The sequence below is a fragment of the Equus caballus genome, chromosome 8 (assembly GCF_041296265.1).
Source record: "Equus caballus isolate H_3958 breed thoroughbred chromosome 8, TB-T2T, whole genome shotgun sequence".
In the NCBI taxonomy this organism is placed as follows: Eukaryota; Metazoa; Chordata; class Mammalia; order Perissodactyla; family Equidae; genus Equus; species Equus caballus.
The window spans coordinates 50,581,108-50,598,278 of NC_091691.1; the positions used below are offsets into that span (position 1 = coordinate 50,581,108).

Below are 17,171 nucleotides of genomic sequence, written 5' to 3' on the forward strand. Positions count from 1 at the left end.
AACAAAATTTCTCATTGTGGGGCCAGCTCTGCTGCACAGTGGCTAAAAGTTCAGCGTGCTCGCTTTGGCGGCCTGGGTTTGCAGGTATGGATCCCTGGCGTGGACGCTCACCACTCATCAGCCAAGGGAAGAATGTGTATTAATCGTTGGAAGTAGATTTTTAGATAATTGTTACTGCATTCATCAGATGTAAAAATAACTGTATTCAAATCTTTGATGTCTTGTATATGCTGTCTACTTTATCTAAAAATTATGAGAAATAGATGTTAAAATCTCCCATAATCATTATACATTTGTTAATTTCTCCTTGCCATTCTGTCAAATTTTCCTTTAAATATTTTGTAATCATGTTTAGCGTACGTAAGTTCAGAATGGATAATTTAGTAAATATTTCTTTGTATCCACAATAGTAGTTTAAGTCTTAAAGTCAGTTTTCTCTGGTATTAACCATAGCTTCCTATCTTTACATGGATAAGCATTTGCTTGATGTTAGTTTTTCTTTTTTTCCTTTTTCCTTTTCAAATTTTCCATGTTCTTGTATTTCAGGAAAATAACATATAGATGAGTTATTTTTGTTTTTTCCAGTCTGGCTATTTCTGGATTTTAACTACTGACTTTGGTCCATTTACATTTATTATGCTTACTAATGTATTTGATTTAATTTCTACCATCTCATGTTGTGCTTTGAATTAACCTGCTTTTCCTTTATTCTTCCATTCAATATCTGTATTCTATTTGTTTTTTCAAATTTAATTTATTCCCCTTTTAATTATCCTATATTTAATTTCTATGAATTTTTATTATACTTAAAATTTTAACATGCATGCAAAACTTAACAATGTCAAAAATTAGTACTTCTTTCTCTTGAAAAACACTACTTATTTTTCATCACTCCTCAACATTCTACTCTATTGTCTAGAATATTAATTTTATCTTGCTTTACATCACCTGTCTCCCTGCACATCCACATGCATACAAAATTGGTTACTATTATTTTGGGGGCAGATCCTTTCTTTGGCTCCTCTTTTTCATACAGACAAAGTGGCACTATGGGGGTGTCTCTTGCCTTACCCCCTCACTCATTCCTCCTTTGGGAGGTTATATTATTTGTTCAGATCAGGCTTTGCTGTGTGAAATTTTAGCCAATGTAATATAAACAGATGTGACTTGTGCACCTTCCCAAAGGAAGAGTCATCATACGGTTTGCATTTATTTCGCTCTTAGCCATAAGAATAGCATGTCCCAAAGAGGGACCTCTCCTTCAGCCGGTAATAAGACCAGGAATGAAGTAATTGAGTAGTGTCACAGCTGAACAACGGTGGGTTTTATGTGATCAAGAAATAAACCTTTTCTCTTGTAATCCAAGAAGATTTCTGCATTATTTGTAACAGCCACATACTTTATGTTAATATAACTGATATACCTTCCAAAAAGGGAAGTGGTAAGTAATCTGATTAGTGAATTTGGGAGAAGGAGTTGAAGACAGGCTGATAAACTCCTTTCTCTTCTCTTTGGCATCAGGTTGCTTGCAAAGTGCACACATGCTCTTGGCCAATTGCAAATCTCAGAGTGGCTGCTATTTTGAGGAGTAAGTTTGTTTCACAGTAGGTTTTCAAACTAGTCTAGCTCTACACCTAAACCATATATCCCAATATACAGATATTGGTTAATGAAAACTGATGTTTTGATCTCCATCTGCCTAGATCTTAAGAATATTTCTCAAGGTATTCCAATTCAGGTGGAGAAGAGGGGTATTATACATTGACTCCTTCTGTAACAAGTATTGTGATTCTACACGGTCGATGCTTGTTTAGATTTACCAACATATTCACCATCTTATTGTGTACCATTGTTTCTGGCATTTCTCTCCTTCATTCTGGATTCAGATGCCCTCTTCATGGAGACTGTTCATTTTTCATGCTTTCAGCAAGGGTTAAAAATGTCAAATTATCTCAATCTCTATTTGTCTACATACCCTTACTCTTGGATGGCGATTTAGTTGGATATTCAGATTTTGTTGGACAATTTTCTCTCAACATTATTGTCTTCTTTCCTGTTTTTGCTACTGTGAAGCTTGTGTTCAATGAAATTATTGTTCCTTTAAGGATATGTTCTCCTTTTAATTTAGTTCCTTTTAAAAATATTTTTCTTGTTTTTGATCTTCCTCACTTTCTTTACTTTTCTGTTACTTGGTATTGATACAGTTTCAAATCTGAGGAGTATTTTGTTTCATCAGTTCTGAAAAATCCCTTTTCTTGTCAAATATGTCTCTCTCTTTCTTTGTTCTCTTTCTGTCATAGACTCTAGTTTTTCTTTATAAAACTATTATTAGCGGTATGAACCCTATCATACAGATTTGTAATCTCTTTTCCATATTTTTAAAATATTTTTGATTCATTACACTGAATTCTGTGAATTTTTCCCAGGTCTAACTTCTAGTTCAATAACTGCCTCCTCAGCTGGTGTCTGATTTCTTATGTTACCCACCCTGGAGGATTTTGACTCTGCAATAATTTTTTAGCAGAAATCTTTGTTTTTCAAGAACGCCCCTTTAGGGCTTCAAGTTCTGGGATTCTATTTTGTTTGGTGTCTGCTAACTCTCATATGCGAATTGGTTCTTCATTTTTTTCTTTGTGTTCATTTTCAGTGGGCATTTTTTTCCCATGTGAATTCCTTCCAATCTTAGTTATGGACATTTTACTTCAGAGGAGTTTCATGTGTAGCTCTTCTAGGAACCTTGGGCTATCAGAAACTCAGGAATAATATTTAAATTATTCTCTTGGTAGGGGAGTTTCCATTCTACTTATCTATTAGAAATTTGAATGCAGACCCATATAAATGCAGGGATGGAGTTCGATATATCCTTAGGGCACTAACCTTTCTCACCAATAGCCCTCACAGAGACAGAGGAGCTTCTTATCACCCTGTGCTGAAGACTAGATTTTTTCTAGTGAATTATTTTACCGCATATGAAGACCTTTGAAGTCCTAACTTTATTGAAGGGGAGCCCAGCTTCAAAGCTCCACCTCATGTGGGCTCAAGATCCACCCCTGAAAGAAGTTATAATCCATGCTCCTAGTTTCCCAAGGAGCCAAAGATAAAGTCCAGGCTGCTACAGTATCATTTCATTTTACTTTCCACTTTTGTTTTCATTTCTTCTTCATTTCTGTCATCTTTCTATTTTCCTTTCTTCCTTGTGAGCTCATCTGTGAACTAATTTTCATGTGATATCCAGCATTTCTTAGGTTGTGGATAGGTTTTCAGGTTACTGTATTCTGCCATTTTGATGAAGCTATAGTTTCTACCCTTTTCTTATTTGCCCTTGATTATGAATCTAAATCCTTTCCCCACTATTGTTTCCTCTATGTCAAACTTATGACACTTTCTTTTTCATTCATCTTACGTTCTCTGGGCTATATGCACTGATTACCTCCTTGGATGTGAGAGGCCAAGGGATAATTGAGCCAGCAGAAGCTTTGGCTTCAGGCAGACATAGAGCCCCAAGCAGTTCTATCACTTACGGATGTTTGACTGAGCATTACTTGTATAGAGGCAAAACACTACAGATCTAGACCACTACACCCTCTACCTACCATTTCTTAATTATCCTCTTCTGACCTTTTCCTTTCCGTATTATAGGAGTTGAATTTTCCAGGCATCCTCTTTTTTGCTTGAGGTTAACCAATGAAATTCCAGTTCTTAGTCTTGAAATATAAGACTTTCCAATTGCTGGTTTTAAAAAAAAGTTCACAAAATGTAAGACAAAATATTACCCCAGCAAGAAAAGTATATAACATTCTGCATCAAAGCATTATTCTTAAGAAGTTTAAATTCAATAATGAGACCTTGTAAAACCCCCAGACTTCTGATATTATTGTGTTGTCTTACTAAATTAACCCTTAAACTCTAAGAGGTGTGTAATTCCAATTGATTGCTTTACTTAATATCATAGTGTCCTGAAATAATATTTAAATGGATATCTCTGTTTGCTCAAAGGTACAAATACTTGGGAATTTTCTTTGAAAAGCCAGAAGTTGATCATTGATACATCCTTTTTTCTCACATGAATGGAAGGAATAAATGAAATGACACATTAGATTTCTTGTTTAAACAGATTTTGAGAGTTTTATCTGAACCAAAATTTTATCATCTATTAATTGAGAAAGATTACCTACCCCTAAGGGCAGTTAGATGATGTAATGATTAATTGATAGAATGCATATAAAACACCTGGGACATAGCAGACTTGCGGTAAACGCTGTTTCATCTCCACCCCTACAGCTTGTTTGTTGATGTCCTCTGAATTCTAGCTCACTTTTCTTTCCTACTTCTCTTTCTTTCTTTCTGCCAGTTTACCTTTTATCTATTTTTCTTGTTGTTGTCATTGTTTTGTGGAAATCTCTTTCTTTTATTTACCCTAAATTGTATGTGTCTCCAAAGCATGATATTGTCTTTAGCCTCCTTCTTTTTCCCTGTCTCTCCCTCAGAAAGCTAATATATTCAAAATTATAACAAGGTGCCTAGGAGGAAGAAATGACATCCAGCCCCCGGTGAGTATTTGTTATGTATCATCACATCTGCTGTCATTTTGCCTCTGGCACCCCTAAGGGCTTATTTACATGTTGCCTCCCAAAGAAGCACTGTTTAAACACATAACCATTTATTAATAAAAATTAACTGACAAGATAGACTTTAAGCGAAGTGGATTTTTTGGCCTTTGATACACAGAACATCAAAAAGGAGTAAAAGGGAGAAGTCATTTTTTTTTTCCAGCTAAGGTGTAACTAGGCACAAACTTCCATTACCTTTATGATAAAAACTGCTTCTGGATTGACTTTGAATAAGCAGCTGTTCTTTTGAAACTCTATGAACTTAGATAATTATGAAAAGGACAATGGGTTTTCTCCCTCTGTTAGTTCTAAATTATTAATATGAAGATAAAATGTATTATTTTCTATTCCTTAATTTTTTCTTGGTTGGGAAAATGAACTAAATCTTTTGAGGCTGAAATGTAGTTGTATTGTGTAGAGGTTACTAATTCTTCTTTTTTCCCATAAATTATGTATCAGTGCTTTATTACTGGCTCTACAATTACAATCTATAAAATTAAAAACAGGGTCATCAATCACTACTAAAACTGACAAATAAAAGGTCAATAAATCAATAGTTGTATTATCAGAATGAGATATTAATTTCCAAAGAGCTCTTTAATTAATTCTAAAGTACGCCTGTTCTTAGGGTGAAATAGTCTCTGAACTATGTTCTATGCATATTTTGCTATGAAAAAATACAGAGAGCTGGAATGAAGGAAAAAGAACAAAAGCATACAAAGAGTATATTGAATTTCTCCAGGCTCCTCTTACTTCTAAGGATTGCCCTTTACCTAAACATGGTGTTGAGTCTAACAAAAATCTCTCCTGAAGTACATACAAAGATAAATTTAATTACAGATAATCTACTTTTGCTTAATTGGGTGCTGATACCATTAATCAGTTATTTACAAGTTGAATTTTACATTGGAAACACTGGGGAATATATTTTTCAACATATTTATAGGGAAAATTCATACCCAGATTTTTTATTTAATAGGGCTTCATGGGGTTTAGCCTATGGTATTTTGAACAACCTTCCTATATGTTTGATTTTACACCAAAGATTAAAAACATGGATATAAAATTATTGTTTCAGAATATATAACACTATTCTTCTCTTTTGGATAAAATGGTTTCTTTGGAAAGGGAGCGATGAATAGTGAATTTGGATAAACTTGGGTATGTTCCAGGTTCTTTAAGAGCAACACTGATATCCATCTATAGTAGCTTCACCATAAGAATAGGTAGCTTGTGGGTTTTTCCACACTCATGGTTTAATAAGTCAGCAGTGTCTTCCTTTTAAACTTCTCCTGTGGTTATAGTTTAAAATCCCAGCACATTACAAAAACGTAATATTATCTCGTACTTTTAAATAGAAAAATCAGCAAGTAAATATTTTTTGTTTAATTGACTCATTGGTCATTATGTCTGTTATCCTAAAGTATATGATTATTGTAGTGATCTAAGAAATGACACATTTAGGAAGAGAAAATAAAAAGAAAACCAATTCTTTTGAAATATCTACGATTTCGTAAGTTAAAAATATCATGACAGGGCTGGCCCCATGGCATAGTGGTTAAGTTGGTGTACTCCACTTCAGTGGCCCAGGTTTCACGAGTTCGAATCCTGGGAGCAGCCCTACACACTATTCATCAAGCCATGCTGTGTCAGCATCCCACATACAAAACAGATGAAGATGGGCACAGATGTTAGCTCAGGGGCAGTCTTCCTCAAGCAAAAAGAGGCATGTATACAAATATACATATGCACTCCCATTACTCTGATTAAGAAGCAAAAATTTAAAAATCACATTAAACCTCTTTAATTCACTTCTTCAATTAGATTTTCCTTCCTCCTTCAAAGAGGAAAACATTGTCATAATTTGGAGTTTCTCATTTTTTTATATATTTAGTACATACTCATGAATTGATAATCAATATATATTAATGTTTTGCATGTTTTTAAATTCACATGATAGCACCTTGAATGTATCTTTTTTCAATTTATATTTTTGTTCCAAATTTTGTTTGTAAGATTTATCTTTGTTGATAGAAATAGCTGTAGGTCACTCATCATCCCTGCTATCTATTATTCATTAGATGGACAGAGTACAATGTATATATCTGTCTTTCTGTTAATGGATAATTGAGTGGCTCTTTTTTAAAAAAAATTTCCTATTCGAAACAGTGTTTCAGTAAGCACTTTTATACATGTCTCTAGGCTACACCTGTAGAATTGGATGTGTTCATAAGGTATGGATGGCTTCAGCTTTATTACAGATTAGCAATCTGTGCTCTCTCTCAAGATGATGTATAATTTAGTCTCACCAGCCATGTATCAGAGTTCGTATTGCTCCACATCTCCTGCAACACTTGAACTGGTCGGCTTTAAGTCTTACCAATTGAATGAGTAAGAAATAAAATCTCATCTTGCTTTGAATGCCAAATTACCTGACTACTAGTGAGATGAAGTATGCTTTATATTTTTATTGATCATTTGTGTTTCCTCTTTTATGAATCAATTACCTATTCCTGGAGTTTGCACATTTTTTCTAACAGTTTTTTTCTTATATATTTCATAAGCTACTATAAGACAGCTTCAAAATTTATTTCTAAATATCAAATGGGTTAAAGAAAAATAGTAATGAAAACAGCCTCAAAATATATAAACTAAAATCAACTGAACATCAGAAATAAACAAACATATCATAATACAGTATTTTAATATCTTCTCTTGATAATTGATAAATTATGCAGACAACATAGCAGGAAAAATGCATGAGACTTAGGTACATATGTGTTTAGAAAATATTTGAATGAAAATATTAAGAAAATCTTCCATATCAAAATATGAGGGATAAAAGAAAAGTAGTCCCAAGAAGGAAAACAGTAATAGCCTTTAAACGCTTATCTTTGAAAACTTAAAGCCTTAAAATTTATTAGCTAAAGTATCCTTCTCAAAATTTGAACAGCTGCTAAATCAACATGGAACAGCAAGAAAAAAAATTAAACTACACAAAATCATGTAAAATGTCCCAATTCCACAACAACGAATAAGCAAAAGATTAGCAGACCCATAAGGAAGTATTAGAAAAAAATCAGAAAAGGAAATTCATGTCAACTAAGGAAAATTCTCCCGAAAAGCAAGCATGAATCAAGTGTGAGAGAGAGAGAGAGAGAGGAAAGGTCAGACAATACTTCTCATTGAATTAAATATATCTAAACATGAATTTGAGGATATTAAAAACCACCTGGAATCAGAAATTCAAAAACTAAGAAAGGAAATGGTTTTTAAAACACAGGGAGAAAAAGAAAAGAAAGCATAATTGAACTCAAAATACAACAAAATAAGTTTACTTCAGAAATAAATAAAAAGTTAGAAGTTGATCAAGAGAACATACACTGAAAGGAAAATTTCACAGCGCTAGTCAGAAAGCAGGAAAATGAGCAGAGCTGTGTATGACGCAGTATGTATAAACCAAAATGTATAAATAATATTTTTGATTCAGTGAATAAACCTTAAGCCAATTAAGAAAATAATTTCAAAGAAATTCATTGATAATATTTAAAGAAAGCGAGAAGCATCTCTACATACATTTTTCTCTTTAGGAATATAGAGTTGTGTGGCATTATTGAAGTCTAATTTGGACCTCTTGACTGCAATATAGTTTGATTCATTTTTTGCTTTAATGCCAAGAAATTCAGTTGTCAGAGCATAATACAATCTCACCCTCTACTTCAAATGACTCACACAAAACTATTAGGAATGCATTATTCTTGTGTGTCATTTTACCTTCTTTCTATCTTGTTCACGTTGACTATCGTTTTGAAGATTTCAGGGCCTAATGAGAAATCACTGTAGTTACTAGTAAAAAATACAATTTAATCACCTGGCATTTTCCAGTGGATTAAAAGTGTTTAAAAATTTTTAAGGGATGCTTAAACGAAGTGATATACACCTATATTGAACATCTCTAACAACATTAGGTGAATAATACTCTTTCTGAGTACTTTTATTTTGAGAATTAAGTAAAAGAGAAAGCTATTACACAATAATAAAGATCTATTTATTTAGAGAAAAAGTATTTACACTCAGGATGTTTCCATGTGATTTACTGACCTACTATGTAAGAGTGCCTTCACACTAAATCCAGTAAAATTATCTTTATCCCACATAGTTATGTGTGGCTTTAACTAAAAATAGCATACAAATCAGGGCAAGTTGGAAAGTAAACTCACTGCTTTACCCAACAACCTAGGTGAGCCAAATCTGAAAAGATATTTTCAGAGACATTTGACACCATCCAGAGAAAGGCCGTCTTGTAATCTCCAGATAAAAATGACACATATGAGATGCTGTAATAGATTTTATCATAACGGGATTTCCCACAAGCCCTGTAATACTTGACATTTCTCTAAGGGCAAAATCAGGTTAAAGTGGACATTGTGGTCAGCTTTAGAGAGGGGTTTGTCCTGGAGTGCAGAGCAGGAGGAGGGGAAGATTGCCTCCAGGTTATGTGTTTGGAAGCATTGAGAGTACGAGGGTTGATTTTCTGACTTTGAGGCTCAGATTGATTGAGCCTTGTATCTTGGTCGCTGCTCTGATGCCGGGGTCTACAGTAGAGTAAAGCCCTTAATATATGTAACTTTAGCTGGTTGTTTGCTATGATGCACCATCTCCCAAAGATAGTAGTATTTCAGAGACTTGTATACACAAATGTTTCTACCATTTAGGATTATACATGAGGATTCTACATATTTCTGGCTTCAGCTGCTAGCAAACAACTTAGTTATTCCCAAGTTCTTATGTGAACAACATCCTATAGGCTCCCCCTAATTGGATTAGAAAATAAAGCTCATTTTCACAACTTGGAATAAGGCAATTTGATTGAATTAAACTGTGCATGACAAAAGTCAATAAAACTCATCAATTCAAATTAATCAGTTCCAATAAACAGACCGAAACTGGTTAAAGTAAAAAGAAGAAGGAAATTAACACTATAGTATTTTTTTAACCTCGTCTCTGCTGATTCATTCAATGTTTCAAAACACACAATGTATGTGGAGGAACACACAAGACAGTTTAATTAAGTGATTCTTTCATAGTAATGTTGTCTAGCTCTGTTTCTACAATTATTAAAAGTTACTGATTTTTAATAGGAGCTATAAGAAATATGTGCAAGAACAGAATTAAATAGAGAAATCCCAAATTATAACTATCCAGGACATCTATGTAGTCTTTTTTTACTGTAACCTCATAATTGGTCCCCAAAGTAATTAATGTCAATCCACCTTGTTACACCAGCTTGACTACGTAAGTGGTCTTTTATTAATTCATTGTTAAAAGTATATATAACATGGACAGAGGCTTTTTGGGTATATACATTAAACCATTACCTAAACTCCTCCAGTTATAAATGTGTTCTATTCTGACAGAGTAAAAGCAAAAAGTCTTCGAATGTACGTGTTGTTAGAAGTAACCATCATTTTTCTATACTGTTGAGTTTTCAGAAGCTGGCAAAGAGTTTTACGCCAGAAGATTTGATAGTTGGTATAGTTGGCGTGGCAGTTCCTGAAGATGAACTGAGTAAACTGAGGCATGCAAAGCAGTTAGTAGTGTTGAAATCAATATCCATTAAAGCCCATATTACTAGATTCGGCCACCTGCATACATCTGCAGGGAAGCAATCAATTTTTCTTTTCTAAAACTGAGAGCTTATGTAAATCGACATCTGTCAATTTTCAACCATGCCTTTTCATTCCGGAAGTCCTTTATTAGTATGAAAATTGACAAAAGAAAATAGACATTATGCCAAAGATTCCTGAGAGGCACTTGCCAGAGATGGTAAGACTTCAGTGATAATCTGGCCTGATCCAAGACTTCAGGTGGGTGGAAGGCATTTCGCAAGGATCTGTCCACAGCCTAACCTGCACGTGGCAGATGATGCCCCAGCAAACCCTTCCAGTTAGCCACCCCCTCAGCATCCTTGTTCCCTTCCAAATCCCACGTGTCCTTTCCTCCTGTCCTTATTCCTGGGACACAGATCGTTTCTCTGCTAAGAGCATCTGACTCCCTGAAAAGCCATGTCTTTTTGACGGTGGCCAAAGAAGGCTTGATCCCGCTGCTTTTCTAAGCAGCAATGGGGACATCAAACTGAGTCTGAGAGAGGGTTCTGCCCCAGGATAAGCTCTAGTCAAGAGCAGTTAACACAGTTGTTTTCTTATTGTTTCATCAGTTCCCAGCTGTAAGAGATTTAAGCCCCTTAAGTTGCTTTGCAATTGAAGAAACAAATGTGAATCAAAGCCATGTCTTTCAAGAAAATTAAGTAAAATTTCTAGCAAGGAAGAAAAAACAATCTGGAAAAGAAGATTAGAGAACTCAGAACAAGAAGTAAAATGTGAAAGGTTAAGTCATTCATTGTCCTGCCGTTGAGAAGAGACTTTCCAGACAGAGGGAAGAGAATCCACATTTATGGACGACTTACCGTATAGCCCATTGGCACTTTGTACATGACTTCACTTAACGCCCTCTACCAGGTACTTGTTAGTATTTCTCACATGAGTACAAAATCACAGGCTTAGAGTAGTTAAGTATCTTGCTCAAAATCATGCAACTATAAGATATTGGTTCCACTTAAATGCAGTCTTCTTCTATTTTACACAATAATAATAGTTCTCACTTACCAAATGTTAATTTGGTGTAGTATAATAATTTAATACATGAGAGCTCATATTAATATCCGAGACAATAAGCTGTTAATATTACTACACCATTACTTCTCAACTCTAAATAGAAATTGTCACAAAGGACTATACTATAAATTAAAGAACATAATATTTAGTTCCAAATGTGCCTATTATAATCTATAAGAGTGGCAAAAATCAAAAATCAGATAATAAAAATTCCTTATGAAATGTGGAGAAACAAGGGCCCTTTTGGTAGGAGTGGAAGATTTGATAGTCTATTTAGTGAGAAATTCAACAAGGCTTAGAGCATTTAAGTATGCATATACCTAAAGTGACCACGTAATTTATCGTCAAAACTGACACTCTCTTTTAGAAGGAAAGAAAACATAATACAAAATAATAGTTGTCATGGACTGAATGTTTGTGTCCCCACCAAATTCACATGTCAAAGCCTTAGCCCACAGCGTGGTTGTACAAACCATCCCTGACTTAGGATCGCTTGGCTTATGATGATATGAGAGTGATATGCCTTCAGTAGAAACTGTACTTCGAATTTGAATTTTGATCTTTCCCTGGGTAGTGATGTGAAGTACAATACCTACGCTCTCCCCATGCTGGGCAGAGGCAGTGAGCCGCAGCTCCCCATCAGCCCCGTGGTCACAAGGGCAAACAACTGAGACACTTATAACAATTCTGTAGCCAGACGACCATTCCGGTTTTCACTTTCAGTACAGTATTCAGTAAATTACATGAGATAGTCAACACTTTATTATAAAACAGGCTTTGTGTTAGATGGTTTTGCCCAACTGTAGGCTAATGTAATTGTTCTGAGCACATTTAAGGTAGACCAGACTAAGCTATAATGTTATGTATATAATATATAACTTAAGTATTAAATGCATTTTCAACTCAGGATATTTTCAAGTTAAGATGGGTTTATCAGGATGTAACCCCATTGTAAGTCAAGGAGGATCTGTATTTGGAGATGGGGCCTCTAAGGAAGTAACTAAGGTTAAATAAGGTCATAAGGGTGGAGCCCTGAACCTATAGGATTAGTGTCCTTATAAGAAGAGACATAGAGAGCTCTCTCACTCTCTCTCTGTGCATGCACAATGGAAAGGTCATGTGAGCAGAGAGAGAAAAAATGGACATCTGCTACCCAAAGGGAGAGTTCTCACAGACACCAACTCTGTCAGCCACTTGATCTTGAACTTCCAGTCTCCAGAATAAGAGAAAGCAAATTTTGTTTTCTCTTTTGTTTTTCTTTTGTTTAAGTCACCAAGTCTATGGTGTTTTGTTATGGCAGCCTGAGTAGACTAAGTCAAGAGTGAAAAATAAGAGTGAACATGACAGCCCCATATATATCGCACTACCCAGCAGTCATGGCCCTGGGTATATATTTTTGTGAAATTCTTCTCTAGTCCATTACAAGATACGTGATTTATTATTCATCGTAACATTGTTTGGGACAAGCTATCACAAATTCTGAGTTAAATTTACATATAGAAACACGAGAACATCTCAAAAACAAAATGATGAGTGAAAAAATAAACATAGAATTTATAGCATGATATCATTATTATAAATTAAAAGTCATACAGCCAAAAAATCACTAGGAACATAGTATCTATTTTTCTATCTATCTACACATGCACATACACATACACACAATGTTATACTATAGGAAGAGATGGGAACAATGGATGAAAAATAATAAAATAATCCTCAAAAGAGACAAGCATTACTGTGAGCTGAATAGACAGTGATTCATTCAGTTCTATGTACCTTGGCCCCACCTCCACAAATAAAAAGAATAAATGCTTAGTTTTATACCAAGTGTTAAATATTATTAGAAACATGAAAAGTGAATTAAAAGAGTAAGTTTTTAGTAAAATTTGTTGATTTATTGCTAATGTACCTTTAACCCCCTTGGAATGCATTTCTGAGTATAGGAGATCAATATCTTAACAATTGTTATTTGATTTTTCTGTTGTAATTTTTTAATTTTCAATGAGATATAGCCCCACAACAATTCATATATGCAAAAAATTTATGAAGCATATGAGTGAAAAGCAAAGTAGATTTTTGAAAAAGTATTCATTAAACCAAGATAGCTAGATCTCAAAACATATTTAAAACTTATGTTTTGAAATTGTCTCAATTATGGGCAATAGAAGGTGAGTACAGAAGATAGAAAACCAGAAAGTTTGTTAATTTGGAAGGGCATTGTCTAAACTGATAAACTATCTTATTCATCACACATGCCTCTAAATGAGGTTTTGATAATTATTAAAATCAAAATCTCTATTGTTGATTGATTGTAAAAATGCTCTAATTCTTCAACTCTCCCTGTATCCATGATTTTTGAAATGTGACTTTGCAGCTTTCTTCCAGCACAGGTGGAGTCATTTTCCTGACCTCTGAGATCAGGTGATCTCATGACTTTTTTAACCAATAGAAAGCAGGGGAAGTACAATAAGCCAGTTTCAAGTCTAGCTTTCAAGAGGCATTGCTTCTCTCTCTCGTAATCCTGCCACTGTAATGTGAACAAGCTCAGACCAGCTCAGTGGAGAATGGAAGACCACATAGAACAGAGGCAGGCCATCCTAGATGAAGCCACACTAAGGCAGCCAGATCCCCATTTTTATAAGATTTAAAGATCCTTTTGATGGCAGGACACAACACCGTGACACTCAGTTAGATAAGACAGAATCTTTTGTTACTTATGGCTCCAAACAAGTAAAGGCTGCCATGCAGGGCCAGACAGAAGGTTCCACCAAAGGACAGGGTAACAGCAAACTGGAGGTGGAGAGGGCAAGTGGGATGGACTTACCTAGGTTTCATAGGCTTCCTGTGGATTGGCTAATTTGAATAATTTCCTGGGCTCCTGGGCACTGCGGCTATCCCTAGTTGTGTGGTACCTGGCCCTGGGACAGGTAGGACTCGTGTAGAGTAGCCTGGAGTATAAGCACCCATATAAGGGAAGTAGTTGGGGTGTGGACTTAATTAACTGCTCAAAAGGGGACTGACCAGCCTTTAGCTAGAACCTCAAAACTTGGGCAAGACAGCATTATTTAAAAATATATATATATATATATTACAACCCTAGCCAACCCAGGAAATGACTATAGACATACAAGTAGACCAAACTAAGACCAGAATAACTGGCCAACTGAGCCCAGTCCAAATTTCTGACCCACAGAATCATCATTTAAGTAAACCAGTAAACTTTGGGATGACCTATTATGGAAGAAAAGTAAAATGATACATCTAGCCTCAGAGGATGGAACTTTATCACCACCAGGAATATTTAGGAAAATATGCCACAGGCTTCAAAAGGTCAAGAAGGAATTCCAAACCTGACTTTGACTAGAACAACATAAATAGGGAAAAAGCATAGTCTTTCAAGGGGACTGCTTCGAAAGAGTTAACACAGATTTGAAAATATAAACATGGAAATAGTTGTCTAAAAATTGCAATCACATTACTTTAGAGTCTTGATTTGTATCTGCAATAATTTAGTAGAGTTATCTTCCTTTTTCTAAATACAATGGTGAACTGGTTCAATTTGCAATTCTGAACCAATTTAGAAAAAACTGGCTGAAGAAAAGTAATAACATCAAAAAATATAATAAGGTTTAATGTGGCGTATTGCCAACCTTATATCTATCTTAAGGCCCATCAAATACTTTATTAAAGGATTTCTACCCATAAAAGCTTCCTTTTAGTTAAAGGGACATTGGCGGACTCAGATCAAACCAAGTAATTGCTATAAAAAATTCACCTGGACTATTTCTATGTATCACCAAAGGATCACTGATGTAATGAAAAGAACACTGAACTAGAAACCAGAACAAATTAGTTTCAGCTTTGACATTCATAAGCTGTGTGATATTCAACTAATCACTTTGCTTACTAGAGCTCAATGTTGTCATCTGTAACTCAAAGTACCTGAATTGATGCTTCCCTAAAATTCTTTCCAAATCAAAGATTCTTGAAATCGTGATTGGTGTGCTTTCTAAATACTTTCTGAATTGTTGTTATGAGAGTTTTTTCTTAATGCTATGTATCCTCTGAAAGTGATATCAGTAGTACCAGTTTTTAGTATGTGTGTATTTGTGTAATACTTATGTGTGTATATATAGTATACATATGTATATAATATATACTGCATATGTGTATATATGTATTTACATGTATATATTATACATGTATATGTATGTATATATAATATATAGATACACATATACAAATATATTGCATATATAAAAAATACTCATATAGTATATTTTGTCAATCTTAAGATGCACATTTTTCTGCAGTTTAACACCTCTGAAGTTTAAAAGTACAACAATAGCAATTTACAATCACTGTTAGTCCAGTGGTCGTCATATTATAAATGTCATTGCTTGCACATGTCTAAACTTGGGCGTAGCTGTTCACATAGCCAGCAATTCAATTGAATTATACACATTGTTTCCACAAGAAAAGCTTCAGTCCTAGGAATGGGATTCACAGGCATGGCAGACCCTCTCAAATAAATATATAGGGAGATAAGTTTATAAACATGAAGGGAGAATGCTTTCCCTCAAACAAGACAGAGATTCCCCCAGTGCTCAGGAGAAGAGAAAGAGGGACTGGCTAAGCTATCTGAGTTAGACAGCCAAGAACCTGATATAATTCGCGAGATTCTTGTTCATGTTGTATTTTGGGAACATTTATTTAAACAACTGAAGAATAAAACCGCTGAAAAATATGGTGACATGGTTGTTAACCCTGATGGACAAGAGCAACTTCTTAATATTTCAGTCAATAAAACCATTTTAGAGTAATCTCAAGAAGGAATATAGGTTCTGGTTACTACGTGGAATGCCTTCTATTTATAACCTTTGGTAAAAGTCAAGAAAGGTTCTATATCAAAATCTGCCTAATGAGGATAAACGACTTACAAGGAATTCCTGGAAACACTAGTGGAGAACATTTTTTAGAAATACTGCTTCATGGGTGCTCTTGATGAAACTTAGGAAAATATACAGAAAAACACTAATGTCAATGACTGAGTTGGAAAGTGATGCAGAAATGTAAGACTCAACATACATTCGTTTTAAGAAAAAGCTTAATTTATTTTGCTTAGATTTTCATTTTTATATATGCATAGAAGTAATAAATGGTTAAACATTTTATATCCAAAAGAGTATAAAACATTTTTAAGAGCAGAAAGTAAAATTCTAATTCATAAGGAAGCATGTGTCATAGTTTAAAGCATGATTTTCTTTCTTTGTGGGATATAAAAGAAGGGAGCATTTACAATCAATGATGCCCAAGAATCTATGAACTGTTGTATATGTTTTCTTTATATACAGAAGGGCACAGAGTTATATCAACCCTTTCTTATCAGTCTTCCCATTGCCCCATGTTTTGAAAGATTTTCCTTAAAAAGCAAACTCAATGTGTTATGCTATAATTCTCTTTGTGTTTCTATATTCTATCTATTGCCACATAACTAACAACTTCCAAATTTAGTGACTTAAAACAACAATTTATTCTCTCCCATAGCCTCGTGGGTTGACTTGGCTCAACTGGGTGGTTTTCTTTGGGATTTTTTATGTAGTTGCTATTAAATGGCAGTCATGGCTTGAGTCATATGAAAGACCCCCAAGGCTGGACACACAGAATAGCTCTCTCACATGGCTGGTAATTGATGCTGGTTATTCACTGGCAGCTCAGCTAGGACTGTTGACCAGAGCACCTACATCTGGTGGCCTCTCCATGTGGCTTAAGCCTCTCTCATTATGGTGGGTGGATTCAGAAATGAAGTGCCCTAGGAGCAAATATTCCAACTGGACAAGGTGTGAGGCATCTTATGATCCAGCCCCAATACTTCCAGGTTGTT

The 17,171-nt window shown here is 34.8% G+C and overlaps 1 long non-coding RNA gene across 1 annotated transcript in view; it reads right to left on the reverse strand.

The window, feature by feature from the left end:
* Window positions 1-17,171, reverse strand: part of LOC111774713 (uncharacterized) — a 63,911-nt gene that overhangs the window by 5,063 nt on the left and 41,677 nt on the right. Inside the window, exon 3 of the long non-coding RNA XR_011420966.1 lies at window positions 3,594-3,729. This is a non-coding gene — a long non-coding RNA (uncharacterized lncRNA). The remainder of the gene's footprint in view (window positions 1-3,593; window positions 3,730-17,171) is intronic.